The following is a 13886-nucleotide window of genomic DNA, read 5'->3' on the forward strand; positions in this document are numbered from 1 at the left end:
CCTGGGGCACCCAGGGAGCAGAGCACATACTGTGTTCCAATTTCACATATATATATATATATATATATATACATACACACACACACACATATACATATATACATATATATACATATATACATATATATACATATATATTCAAGACTTATATTCAAGATTTGAATATATATATATTCAAGATTATATATATTCAAGAAATATACATATATATATTTCTACCTCTCTCGGTAATAATACAAGAACAGAAAACCAAATACTGCATGTTCTCACTTATGCGTGGGAGCTGAATGATGAGAATACATGGACATATGGTGGGGAACACCACACGCTGAGGCCTGTTTGAGGGTGGGAGGTGGGCCATCAGGAAGAATAGCTAATGTTAATACCTAGCTGATGGGATGATCTGTGCAGCAAACTACCATGGCACACGTTTACCTGTGTAACAAACCTGCACATCCTACACGTGTAACCAATAGATGTATATTATTATTCAAGTTCCAATAATCAAATAATACACAAACCACTGTATTATCTGATTATTGGAAATCAAATAATAATAATATACATATATTCTATTGGTTCTAATTCTCTGGAGAACCCTGACTAATACAATGGGTGATTCATTCAGGACTCTCAATGCAAACAACAGAACACTCTCTAGCCTGTATAAGCAGGAAGGAATTTATTATAGGATATTACATAGCTCATGGAGCCACTGGGAGGACCAGGGAATTAGGCTTGGAGGCTTTGCACCTAGGAATGGTGGCCACTGTCCAGCGGAGATGCCTCTACTACTGCCATGGACACAGCCATCTCAAATGACACCTTTGCTGCCCAAACCCCACTACTGCTGCCCCTCAAAACAGGCTGCTTCTACAGCCGCTTTTGCTGGAAAATGGATTCTGTGTGATACTTGCTTCCTCTCTTTTCTCTACTTAGAATTAAAATTATCTTTATTTTGTGTCTGATTGGTGGAGCCCAGCTCATGTGTCTGTACTGCAGCTACAAGAAAGAACGGAAAGTGAGTTTTCTGGTTTGTGCCTTGAAAAGGAGGAACCCATAATGAGGAAAATTCCTCATACATAGGAAAGGTGTTCAAAGGGGCTGGGAAACGTGGAAAGTCTACTTTAGTGAATCTGAATTTTCTTAGTTCTGTTCTGCCTCTGTGGGCCCTATCCCTAGAATGTTACAAAGACCATCACAATGGCCTTACTGTTGACCTGGTAGCAGCTCGATATAGTTGCAAGCAAAGAGCTTAAGAAGTGAAGTTATGTAATTATAGAACAACAGAGAAACAAGGACTGTTGGGTACACACAGTCCACTCTTTAAGTAATTTTTGAGTTAAAAAAAGTGTCAGAAACGCAGGAGGCAGAGCAAGAAGGCAGAATAGAAGCTTCAACCAATTGTCTTCCCCACAGGAACACCAAATTTAACAACTGTCTACACAAAAAATGCACCGTCATTAGAATCAAAATTCCAGTGAATGATTGTAGTAGCTGGTTTTAACTTTATATTACTGAAAGAGGCACTGAAGAGGGTAGGAAAGATGGTCTTGAATTGCCAGAGCCATCCCTCCCCAATCCCTGGCAGCAGCCACATGGCACAGAGAATCTGTGTAGAGAGAGTGTAGTGGTTGTAGGACTTTGTGTTAGAACTGTGTTGCCTTGTTACAGTGGAAAGCAACACCAGGCAGAACTCAGCTAATACCCATGAGGGAGAATTTAGATCAGCCCTAGCCAGAGGGGAACCATCCATCCCAGTTGCTAAACGGGCTAAAGGGCTCCGGGGTTCTAAATAAACTTGAAAGGCAGTATAGGCCACAAGGATTACAACTCCTAGGAAAGTCTGATCTGCGCTTGGAGCCAGTGGACTTGAGGGGCATGTGACCTGCTGAGATAGCCAAGGGAGTGCTTGCGCCACCCCTCTCCCAACCCTAGGCAGTGCAACTCACAGCTCTGACAGAGACTCCTTCCTTCAGCTTGAGGAGAGAAGAATAAAGAGGACTTGTCTTGCCACTTGGATACCAGCTCAGCCACAGTAGGTTAGGGCACTGGGCGGAGTCCTGAGGCACCCATTCCAGAACCTAACTTCCAGATGACATTTCTAGACATACCCTGGGCTTATATGGGCCATATAAGGCAGAAGGGAACCTGTTGCCTTGAATGAAAGGATCTAGTCCTGATAGTATTCACCACCTGCTGACTAAAGTGCCCTTGGGTCCTGAATAATCAGCAGCAGTAGCCAGGTAGCACACACTATGGCCCTTGAGTGAGATTCTGAGATGTGCTGACTTCAGGTGTGACCCAGCACATTCCCAGCTGTGGTGGCTATGAGGAGAGACTCCTTCTACTTGAGAAAAGCAGGGGGAAAAGTAAAGGGAATTTCATCTTGCATCTTAGGTACTAGCTCGGCCACAGTGGGGCAGAGCACCAAGTGGGCTCTCAGCATCCCTGATTCCAGGCCTTGGTTCTTGCACAGCATTTCTGGACCTGACCTGGGCCAGAGGGGAGACCACTGCCCTGATAGGTGAGTCCTAGGTCTGGCAGCATTCACCACAAGCTTCCAGAAGAGCGTTTGGCCTTGTGTGAACATTGGTGGTAGCCAGGCAGTACTCCCCATGGGCCTGTGGTGGTGGTGGCCATGGGGATAGACTCCTTTGCCTGTGGGAAGGGCAGGGATGAGTGGGAAAGACTTGACTTGTAGCTTTGTCTGCAGCTCAGCTGCAGTAGAATAGAACACAAGGCAGATTCTTAAGATTTTCAACTCCAGGCCCTGGTCCCCAAACAGCATCTATGCACCTGCTTGGGGGAACTCGCTGCCCTGAAGGGAAGGACACAAGCTTGGCTGACTTCACCACCTGCTAACTGTAAAGCCCTAAAGCCTTGAGTAAACAAAGGTGGTAGCCAGGTAGTGGTTATAGTGGGCCTTGGGTAAGACACAGTGCTGTGCTGGCTTCAGATCTGACCTAGTGCAGTCCCAGTGGTGGTGGCCACAGGGGTGCTTGTGCCACCCCTCCCCCAGCTGCAGGCAGCTCAGCACAGAGACAGAGAGACTTTGTCTGTTTGGGAGAAAGTAAGGGAAGAGAACAAGAATATCTGCCTGGTAATCCAGATAATTCTTCCAGATCTTATCCAAGACCATCAAGTGGTACCTCTACAAGTCTGCAAGAGCCACAGCATTACTGGGCTTGGGGTGCCTCCTAATGCTGATATGACTACAGTGACCAAAAACTTAGATCACAACACCCAAGTCCCTTCGAATACCTGGAAAGCCTTCCCAAGAAGGCTTTCCCAAGAAGCCCAGACTACAAAGACTACCACAAATATCTAACTTTTCAACATCTAGACACGAATGAACATCCGCAAGCATCAAGACCACTCAAGAAAACATGACCTTACTAAAACTAAATAAGTCACCAGGGATTTATCCTAGAGAGATAGAAATATGTCATCTTTCTCTATCTCTCAGAGAAAGATCATATATCTACACCTCTAGGCCTTTCAGACAGAGAATTTGAAATGGCTATTTTGAGGAAACTCCATGAAATACAAGATAATACAGAGAAGGAATTCAGAATCCTATCAGATCAATGTAACCAAGATATTGAAATAATTAAAAAGAATCAAGCTGAAATTCTGAAGTTGAAAAATGCAACTGACTACTAAAGAATGCATCAGAGTCTCTTAATAGGAGAATTGATCAAAGAGAAGAAAGAATTAGTAACATTTCTATGTGAAAACAGTGAAAATTCTGAAAATAGTAATCCCATTTACAATAGCTACAAATAAAATTAAGTACCTGGAAATTAATCAAAGAAGTGAAAGATCTTGACAATGGAAAATAAAACACTATGAAAGAAATTGGAGAGGACACACGAAAAACAGAAAAATATTCCATATTCATAGATTGGAAGAATCAACATTGTTAAAATGTCCATACTACCCAAAGCAGTCTATAGATTCAATACAATCCTTATCAAAATACCAATGACATTCTTCATCTAAACAGAAAAAACAATCCTAGAATTTATACAGAACCACAAAAGACCCAGAATAGCCAAAGCTATCCTAAGCAAAAAGAACAAAACTGGAGGAATCGCATTACCTGACTTCAAATTATACTACAGAGCTATAGTAACAAAAATAGCATTATACTGACATAAAAACAGACACATAGACTAATGAAACAGACTACCGAACCCAGAAATAGATCTATACACCTACAGGAACTCATTTTTGACAAAGTTGTTAAAAACATACATTGGGAAAAGGATGGTTAATCTTCAATAAATGATGCTGGGAAAACTGAATATCCATATGCAGAAGAATGAAACTAGACCCCTATCTCTTACCATATACAAAAATAAAATCAAATTTTGAATTAAAAGCTTAAATCTAAGACCTCAAACTACAAAACCACTATGCAAAAACTCTGTGGAAACTCTCCAGGACATTGAAGTGGGCAAAGATTTCTTAATATCTCACAAGCACAGGCAACCAAAGCAAAAATGGATAAATGGGATCACATCAAGTTAAAAAGCTTCTGCACAGCAAAGGAAACAATCAACAAAGTGAAGAGACAACCCACAGAATGGGAGAAAATATTTGCTAACTATCCATCTGACAAGGGATTAATAATGAGAATATATAAGAAGCTCAAACAACTCTACGGGAAAAAAAATCTAATAATCCAATTTAAAAATGGGCAAAAGATCTGAATAGATCCTTCTCAAAAGAAGACATATGAGGCTGGGCATGGTGGCTCACATCTGTAATCCCAGCACTTTGGGAGGTCAAGTCAGGTGAGTCATCTGAGGGAGTTCGAGGGCAGCCTGGCCAACATGGTGAAACCTCGTCTCTACTAAAAATACCAAATATTAGCTGGGCGTCTGTAATCCCAGCTACTCGGGAGGCTGAGGTAGGAGGATCGCTTGAACCATAGAGGCAGAGGTTGCAGTGAGCTGAGATCATGCCATTGCACACCAGCCTGGGCAATGAGAGCGGAAATCCATCTTAAAAAAAAAAAAGACATATGAATGGCCAACAGGTATATGAAAAGGTGCTGAACATCACTGATCATCAGAAAAATGCAAATCAAAACTACAATGAGATATCATCTCACTCCAGTTAAAATGGAGTGAGACGATAGAAGGACAATAACAAATGCTGGAGAGGATGTGGAGAAAAGGGAACCCTTGTATACTGTTAGTGGGAATGTAAATCAGTACAACCATTGTGGAGCAGAGGTTGCAGTTTCCTCAAAAAAATAAAAAAAGAGCTACTATACAATCCAGCAGTTTCACTGGTGGGTATGTACTCATAAGAGAGGGAATCAGTATATCGAAGAGATATCTGCACTCTCATGTTTGTTGCAGTACTATTCACAATAGCCAACATTTGGAAGCAACCTAAGTGTCCATCAACAGATGAATGGATAAAGAAAATGCGGGACATATACATAATGGAGTACTATTCAGCCATAAAAAAGAATGAGGTCCTCTCATTTGCAGCAACTTGAATGGAACCAGAGGTCATTATGTTAAGTGAAACAAGCCAGGCGCAGAAAGACAAACTTTACATGTTCTCACTTTATTTGGAGAGCTAAAAATTAAAACAATTGAACTCATGGAGCTAGAGAGTAGAAGGATGGTTACCAGAGGCTGGGATGGGTAGTAGGGGGTTGGGGGGAAAGGGGGATGTTTAATAGGTACAAAAATAGAAAGAATGAATGAGATCTTATATTTGATAGCACAACAGGGTGATTATAGTCAATAATAATTTAATTGTACATTAAAAAATAAGTGAAATAGTAGAATTGGATTGCTTGTAACATAAAGTATAAATGCTTGAGGTGATGGATACCTCATTTGCCCTGACATGATTATTATGCATTGCATGCCTGTATCAAAACATCTCATGTAACCCATAAATATACACACCTGCTATGTATCCACACACAAAATATGTTTCACACAAAAATATGTTAGACATGCCTACAACCCACTTTTCAACTTTATCATGCTTTTCCTATAAAAATGGACTCTAAATTAAAACAGCTATGTGTGAATGACAGAAAGAAATACTAAAACTTAAAGGATACTTTTATTGAGTACTGTTAAGAGAATCACAATGAAGCACTTTCTTCACTATCTTATCTGTTATCCGTGTTTCATTCAAAGTCAGTTTCCCTCCACACTTGGTCAAAATACGTCTTTTGCTTTCAATCTTTATCCTTTAGTCAAAAGGGATTTTGAGCCATTTGTACAATTGCAGCTTGGGTTTCAGAACGATGTGGCAGTACACCCTTGCAGATTTCTGTGGCAGGTTGGTCTCCCTCCTGCCTTCAACTGCAGTATAACATACAGCAAAGAGCACTAATCTTATATGCATAATTAGACATATTTTTACACATGTATAAACCGCCAAAGAAATCAAGATATAGAACATTCCCAGCACTCTAGAAGGCTCTTTTGTGCTCCTTCCCAGTCAAAAACCACTGAAAGGTAACCACTATTTTCACTTTTATCACTTTTGATTAGTTTTGTCTACTCACGAACTTCATTTGAATAGCGTCATAAAGTATGTACTTTTTTCTGTGTTTGGCTTCTTTTGCTCAACATAACATTTGTTGACATCCGTGTTGCTGTGTATATCAGCAGTTTGATCTTTTTATTGCTGTGTAACTAACGTATATCACAGTTGATTTACCTAGTCTTCTGTTGATGGACATTTGGGTTGTTTCCATTTTTTTTACTATTATGAATAAAACTGCCCTCTATGGTAGATGTTAACTCTTTTTTTTTTTTTTGAGACAGAGTCTCGCTCTGTCACCCAGGCTGGAGTGCAGTGGTTCGATCTCGGCTCACTGCAAGCTACACCTCCGGGGTTCACGCCATTCTCCTCGAGTAACTGGGACTACAGGTGCCCGCCACCACGCCTGGCTGATTTTTTTGTATTTTTAGTAGAGACGGGGTTTCACCGTGTTAGCCAGGATGGTCTCGATCTCCTGACCTCGTGATCTCCCCGCCCTGGCCTCCCAGAGTGCCGAGATTACAGATGTGAGCCACCACACCAGGCCGATTTTAACTCTTATAATGAGGGCTGTAATTAAAACATCATCTTTACTTACACTTATTATGGGAAATGGTTCCAGTTCTCTATTCAAAATTCCCTTTTGTTACTTCTCTTGCTTCATGGACTGATGGAAAGAGAAAATGGATTTATGAGTGTACACGTACCATTAGAGAAGGAGAAAGGGAGCATATATTTATTAGACGTCTACTGTGGGGCATGTATTTTACCTGCCTATTTTATTAACTCCTCCTAACAACTTTGTAGGTAGGTTTTCCTGTTTCACAAAGGATGAAATTGAGACACAGAAAAATTAGGTGACCTGTCTGGAGTCATACAGCTACAAAGTGGTAGGAGGTCACATGAAATTCCAAAGCGTGGCCTTTTTCCACCATATGCCCTGTCCAAATCATCTAGAACCAGAATCACAGTAGGGATGGGGGAGTGGAGGGTGGTGGGCATTGCTGATATTGATGCACTTCCAGAAGATTCTATCCATAAGCCTCAGAGGGAGCCCTCTGCACTGTATCATGCTGCCTTTGGTCATCCTTTTCCTCTTCAGATGAATGACGTTTTCTTTCCTCTCCCCATGACTCACTTTTTCCAGGCTTGCTGTCTCCTTTCTAATCTATGACTCACACTCTGCATCCTCAGTGACGTTCACTGCATATAACTGTTATCTGAAATCTCAAAGCAGTGACATCTCTCTCCCTGCCTGCTGCCCACTTGCCCTTACCCCTTCCCTCACCAAGTGAGCCACACTCAGTGAGGCCGCAACCCAAGCTCTGCCTCCTTCACCAGGCTGATGCTCAAGGATCTGCTCTTCTCTTGATTCTCAGTTCCTGCCTTATGGGAGGGATTCAGGGCAGATCCTATTTCCTCCTCCTCCCCACTCACCCTATGGGGTGGAAAAGACGGTCTACCAGTTATTTTTCTTTCATTGTGGTAAAATACATGTAACGTAAAGTTGATCATTTTAAACACCTTACAGCGTGCAATTGAATGGCATTTAGTATATTCACAATGTGGCGCAACCATCACCAATACCTAGTTCTAGAATATTTTCATCATTCCAAAGGAAACCCCATAACCATTTTCAGCAGTCACTCTCCATCTCCAACCCCTGGCAACGATTAACTTTCTTTCTGTCTGACAGTGTTGAGAGCACTCACTACATGCCAGTCATTGTGCTAATATCATGATATGCATACCTTATTAATTCGCATGCCAGCAGCTCTGTGAAATTGGGGTTCTTCCTTCCATTTCACAGATGAGATAATTGAGGCTCAGAGAGAAAAGATTTATGTGAGGTCACAAAGCCCGTAAGTGGTAGAACCTGGACAAAACCATCCCCCACTCCAGCCCAGCGCTGTTTCCAACCACTGCTAAATGATGACCAAAACATGAATGATGCAGGTCTGGGTAAATCCTAAGCATATATTTTCCATTCCAAAAGAATATTCTTTCTACTCCATCCTGAAGGTCAGTGGTAACAAAAAACAAACAAAAAAACGCAGTGAGCACACATTCAAATGACTTACGCTCCAGGCATTTTCTGGGATCTGTGACCCCAGAAACTGTCAGTTGACATCCTGGGATGGCACACGGGGCAAGCAGAGTAAGAAATAAAGTGACTCCAAATGTGTCACAGGCTGAGGGGGGTCTCACGAAAGGAAAGGTTCTAACTGGTACCAGACGGTTGTTTCTCCTGCCTTGTCGTCTAAGATTCTTTCTTCAAGAGTTTGGGCTTTTGGTTGCTAGGACCATGTAGGCTGGCTTCCCTTATGGTTCCAGAAATGAAGGAAGCAATTGCAGTCTCTATGTCCACAAAAAAAGGAAGAGCTTATTAGACTTAACAGAAAGGCTACCATATGACATGCGAGCAAGGCCGCATTTTCCTGATCTTCACGCAATTAAGACAAATCTGTGTTGGATGCCTAGTCCTACCTCATACCAAACATGTTAAAATGTAGCCATATAGCACATTTAGTATAATTTACGTGTATATGTTGAGGTAGGTTTTAGTTGACTAACATAATGCATTTTGTAGACATTTAATTAAACATAATTTTCATTTTGCAAGTTTTTGGGACAGTACATTATTTCTTCCAAGTCTCAAATAATTCCATAAGCCTTTGAAAAGGTCAGTGACCACCAGGCATTGTGCACTGTGTGGGTTTCTTAAACAATCTTGCTTTGTGAGCCCCTCTGCGTGATCACTGTTGTTGAGTAGCTGGTCATTCTGGTCATCCGTCTGAATCGGATTACCTTTATCACCCAGCCAGACAAGAGCTCAGAGGTGGAGTCTCTGCTGATTTGGAAAAATACGGAACATAAGTTCCCCAACTAAGTGTTCCAGTAGATTTTTACATATCGTGCTTCATAAATACAGCTGAACTTGTAGCTGCCATTCAAAATGGCAGCTGGACTGGACACTAAGTATCATCAGTTTAGGGAGGATGCACGGAGTCTCACTATTGAATGGACTTTGAGCAGTGTAAAAATTGGTAAAGCATAGGGGTACCTGTAGGCATAATCTTGCTAGTAGAAGAGTAGTGACAGAAAAATCATCCAAGGCTTAATAGTGAGGTGGCTTAAAAATAAATTTACAATGCAAATTGAAACATATTTTACTTACATTAAAATGCACACATCTCAAATGTACAGCTTGAACTTTTTTTTTTTTTTTTGAGACAGGGTCTTGCTCTGTCATCCAGGCTGGAGTGCCGAGGTGCGTGATCACAACTCTCTACAGCCTTGACCTCTGAGCCTCAAGCAATCCTTCTACCTCAGCCTCCTGAGTAGCTGGGACCACAGGTATGCAAAACCACCCCTGGCTAACTTATTTTTTATTAATTTAATTTAATTATTTTTTTAAGACGGAGTCTTGCTGTGTCGCCAGGCTGGAGTGCAGTGGGGCGATCTTGCCTCACTGCAACCCCCGCCTCTCGGGTTCAAGCAGTTCTCCTACCTCAGCCTACCGAGTAGCTGGGACTACACGTGCGCACCACCACACCCAGCTAATTTTTGCATTTTTAGTAGAGATGGGGTTTCACCACGTTGGCCAGGATCGTCTCAATTTCCTGACATCGTGATCTCCCCGCCTTGGCCTCCCCAAGTGCTGGGATAACAGGTGTGAGCCACTGCACCTGGCCTATTTTTATTTTTGGTAGAGAGAGGGCCTCCCTATGTTGCCCAGGCTGGTCTCCAACTTCGATCTCAAGAAATCTCCTGCCTCCATTTCCCAAAGTGCCACTGTGTCCGGAATTGGTGGGTTCTTGGTCTCACCGACTTCAAGAATGAAGCCATGGACCCTTGCGGTGAGTGTTACAGTTCTTAAAGGTGGCCCGTCCAGAGTTTGTTCCTTCTGATGTTCGGATGTGTTTGGAGTTTCTTCCTTCTGGTGGGTTCGTGGTCTCGCTGGCTCAGGAGTGAAGCTGCAGACCTTCGTGGTGAATGTTACAGCTCTTAAAGCAGCGTGTCTGGAGTTGTTCATTCCTCCCGGTGAGTTCGTGGTCTCGTTGGCTTCAACAGTGAAGCTGTAGACCTTTGCAGTGAGTGTTACAGCTCATAAATGCAATGTGTACCCAAACAGTGAGCAACAGCAAGACTTATTGCAAACAGCAAAAGAACAAAGCCCCCACAGCGTGGAAGAAGACCAGAACAGGTTGCCACTGCCAGCTCAGCCAGCCTGCTTTTATTCTCTTATCTGACCCCACCCACATCCTGCTGATTGGTCCATTTTACAAAGAGCCAAGTGGTCCATTTTACAGAGAGCTGATTGGTCCGTTTTGACAGGGTGCTGATTGGTGCGTTTACAATCCCTGAGCTAGACACAAAGGTTCTCCAAGTCCCCACCAGAGTAGCTAGATACGGAGTGTGATTGGTGCATTCACAAACCCTGAGCTAGACACAGGGTGCTGATTGGTGTATTTACAATCCCTTAGCTAGACATAAAGGTTCTCCAAGGCCCCACCAGACTCAGGAGCCCAGCTGGCTTCACCCAGTGGATCCCGAACCAGGGCCGCAGGTGGAGCTGCCTGCCAGTCCCGCGCGGTGGGCCCGCACTCCTCAGCCCTTGGGTGGTCCATGGGATTGGCCGCCACGGAGCACGGGGTGGCGCTGAACTGGGAGGCTCGGGCCGCGCAGAAGCCCACGGCGGCGGAGAGGCTCAGGCATGGCGGGCTGCAAACCCTGCCCCGCCGGGAGGCAGCTAAGGCCCGGCGAGAAATTGAGCACAGCAGCTGCTGGCCCAGGTGCTAAGTCCCTCACTGCGCGGGGCCAGTAGGGCCGGCTGGCCGCTCCGAGTGTGGGGCCCGCCCAGTCCACGCCCACCCGGAACTCGCGCTGGCCCGCAAGCCCCGTGCGCAGTCCCGGTTGCCGCCTGCGCCTCTCCCTCCACACCTCCCGGCAAGCTGAGGGAGCCGGCTCCGGCGGCTCCGGCCTCGGCCAGCCCAGGAAGGGGTTCCCACAGTGCAGCGGCGGGCTGAAGGGCTTCTCAAGTGCCGCTGAAGTGGGAGCCCAGGCAGAGGAGGGGCCGAGAGTGAGCGAGCGAGGGCTGCGAGGACTGCCAGCATGCTGTCACCTCTCACCACAGGTGTAAGCCACAGCACCTGGCCTACCTTGAACTTTCTTTTAACCTAAAGAGGTAACTACTAGTCTGACTTCTAGCACTGTAGATAGTTTAGCCTGTTCTTGAACTTCATAGGAATGGCATCATACTATATATATTCTTTAATTAAGTTTTTAAAGAGACAGGGTCTCATTCTGATGCCCAGACTGGAGTGCAGTGGCACAATCATAACTTGCTGCAGCCTTGACCTTCTGAGCTCAAGGGATCCTCCTGCCTCAGCCTCCTGAGTAGCTGGGACTACAGACACACACCATGCCTGGCTAATTTTTAATTTTTTTTTTTTTTTGTATAGATGGGGTCTCGCTGGTCTTGAACTCTTAGGCTCAAGTGATCCTACTGACTCAGTCTCCCAAAGTACTGAGACTACAGGCATGAGCCACCACACCTGGCCTATATATAGTCTTTTGTTTCTTACTTCTTTTGCTTAACGTAATGTCTTGTGAAATTATCCACGTTGCTGTGTTTATCGGCAGTTTGTTCTTTTTCAGTCCTGGGTGGCATTCTGTTGGGTAAACATACAGCAATTTGTTTATCCTTGTTTATCCTTGCCGATGGACATTTAGATTGTTTCTTGTTTGGGTTATTGTGAAAACAACTATTGTGAGTATTTGATACAAGTCATTTGTGAATATAAGTCTTCCTTTCTCTTAACTAAATATCACAAATATTTGTAATACCTATAACTGCTAGTAGTGATAAGACAAACAACCCAAAAAGAAGGCAAAAGATTCCAGCAGACACATCATAAAAGAAGATATGCAAATAAATAATATAATCATTTACTCTAAATATTTGGAGTAGAATTTCTAGATCATATGGTAGATAGGTATTTAATTTTAAGAAACTGCCAAATAGTTTTCCAAAGGGGTCGTAATGTGCTGTACTCCCCTCAACAATGTATGACAGTTCTAGTGGTGCCATATCTTTGGTAACACTTGGTTCTCATATGTTTTTAATTGAGCCATTTTCCTGGTGGCTGTTAAGTGGTATCTCATTGTAATTTTAATTTTCATTTCCCTGACAACTAATGATGTTGAGTATCTTTTCATATATCATTGGTCATTTGCATATCTTCTTTTACGATGTGTCTGTTTGATTCTTTTGCCCTTTTATTGAGTTGTTTGTCTTGTCACTATTATAAGTTATAGGTATTGCAAATAGTTTCTCCTGGTCTGTGGTTTGCCCTTTTATTTTCTTAACATAACTTTGAAGAATATAATTTAAACATTTTAATAAAGCCCAACTTACCTATTTTTCCCTTATGGTTAGTGTTTTTGTTTTTTATTCTGTCTAAAAAATTGTATTTACTGCAATATCACAAAGATATTCTCCTGTTTTTTTCTCTAGAAGGTTTGTAGTTTTACACTTAGGTCGCAACTCCATTTTAACTTAATTTTGGCATATCATATGCTAAGGCCATGATACAGATAGCACCAAGGTTTATTTCTTTCCATTTAGACATCTAGTTGCTCTAGCATCATTTGTTGAATAGACTACTCCTTCCCCGATTTAATTGCACTAGCACCTTTATAAACAGCTAAGTGACTGGATATATGTGTGTCTATTTCCCGACTCTCTGTTATGTTTCACTGATTTATTTATGCTTATGACAACATCACACAGGTTTGTAGCTTTATAGTGAGTAGATAAGTAGCTATTTAGTAAGTCTTGAAAATGTTTAGTATAAGTTTTCCACCTCGGTTTTTAAAATTTTTTTGAAGATGATTTTGGCTTTTCTAGGTCCTTTGCGTTTCCATAAAAATCTTATAATCACCTTGTCCGTTTCTATAAAAACAGCTGCTGGGATTTTGATAGGGACAGTGTTGAATCTATAGATCAAGTAGGGAAGAACTGACATCTTAATATTGAGCCTTCCAGTTTAGGAGCATGGTGTATTTTTTCCTTTACTTAGGTTTTTAATCTCAGCATTGTTTTGTAGTTTTCAGTGTACAGGTTTTGTATGATTTTGTTAAATTTAGCCACAAATTTTTTTTGATGATATTGTAGATGAAATTCTTTTTTTTCCTACTTTCATTTTAGGTTCAAGGGGTACATGTGCAGGTTTGTTATGTGGATAAATTGCTGTTTTATTTTTAAATTTACTTTGGCTTTTTTTTTTTTTTGCCTAGCATATAGAAATACGATTGACTTTTTGGATCCTGGAAACTCACTAAATTTACAT

At 42.4% G+C, this 13886-nt stretch overlaps 1 long non-coding RNA gene across 1 annotated transcript in view; it reads left to right on the forward strand.

Annotated features, from left to right (window-relative positions):
• The first annotated feature begins 11599 nt into the window (after positions 1–11599).
• Positions 11600–13886, forward strand: part of LOC131384351 (uncharacterized) — a 37755-nt gene continuing 35468 nt past the window's right edge. The window contains exon 1 of the long non-coding RNA XR_009215108.1: positions 11600–11719. This is a non-coding gene — a long non-coding RNA (uncharacterized LOC131384351). The remainder of the gene's footprint in view (positions 11720–13886) is intronic.

The sequence above is a fragment of the Hylobates moloch genome, unplaced genomic scaffold (assembly GCF_009828535.3).
Source record: "Hylobates moloch isolate HMO894 unplaced genomic scaffold, HMol_V3 SCAFFOLD_10, whole genome shotgun sequence".
Lineage (NCBI taxonomy): Eukaryota > Metazoa > Chordata > Mammalia > Primates > Hylobatidae > Hylobates > Hylobates moloch.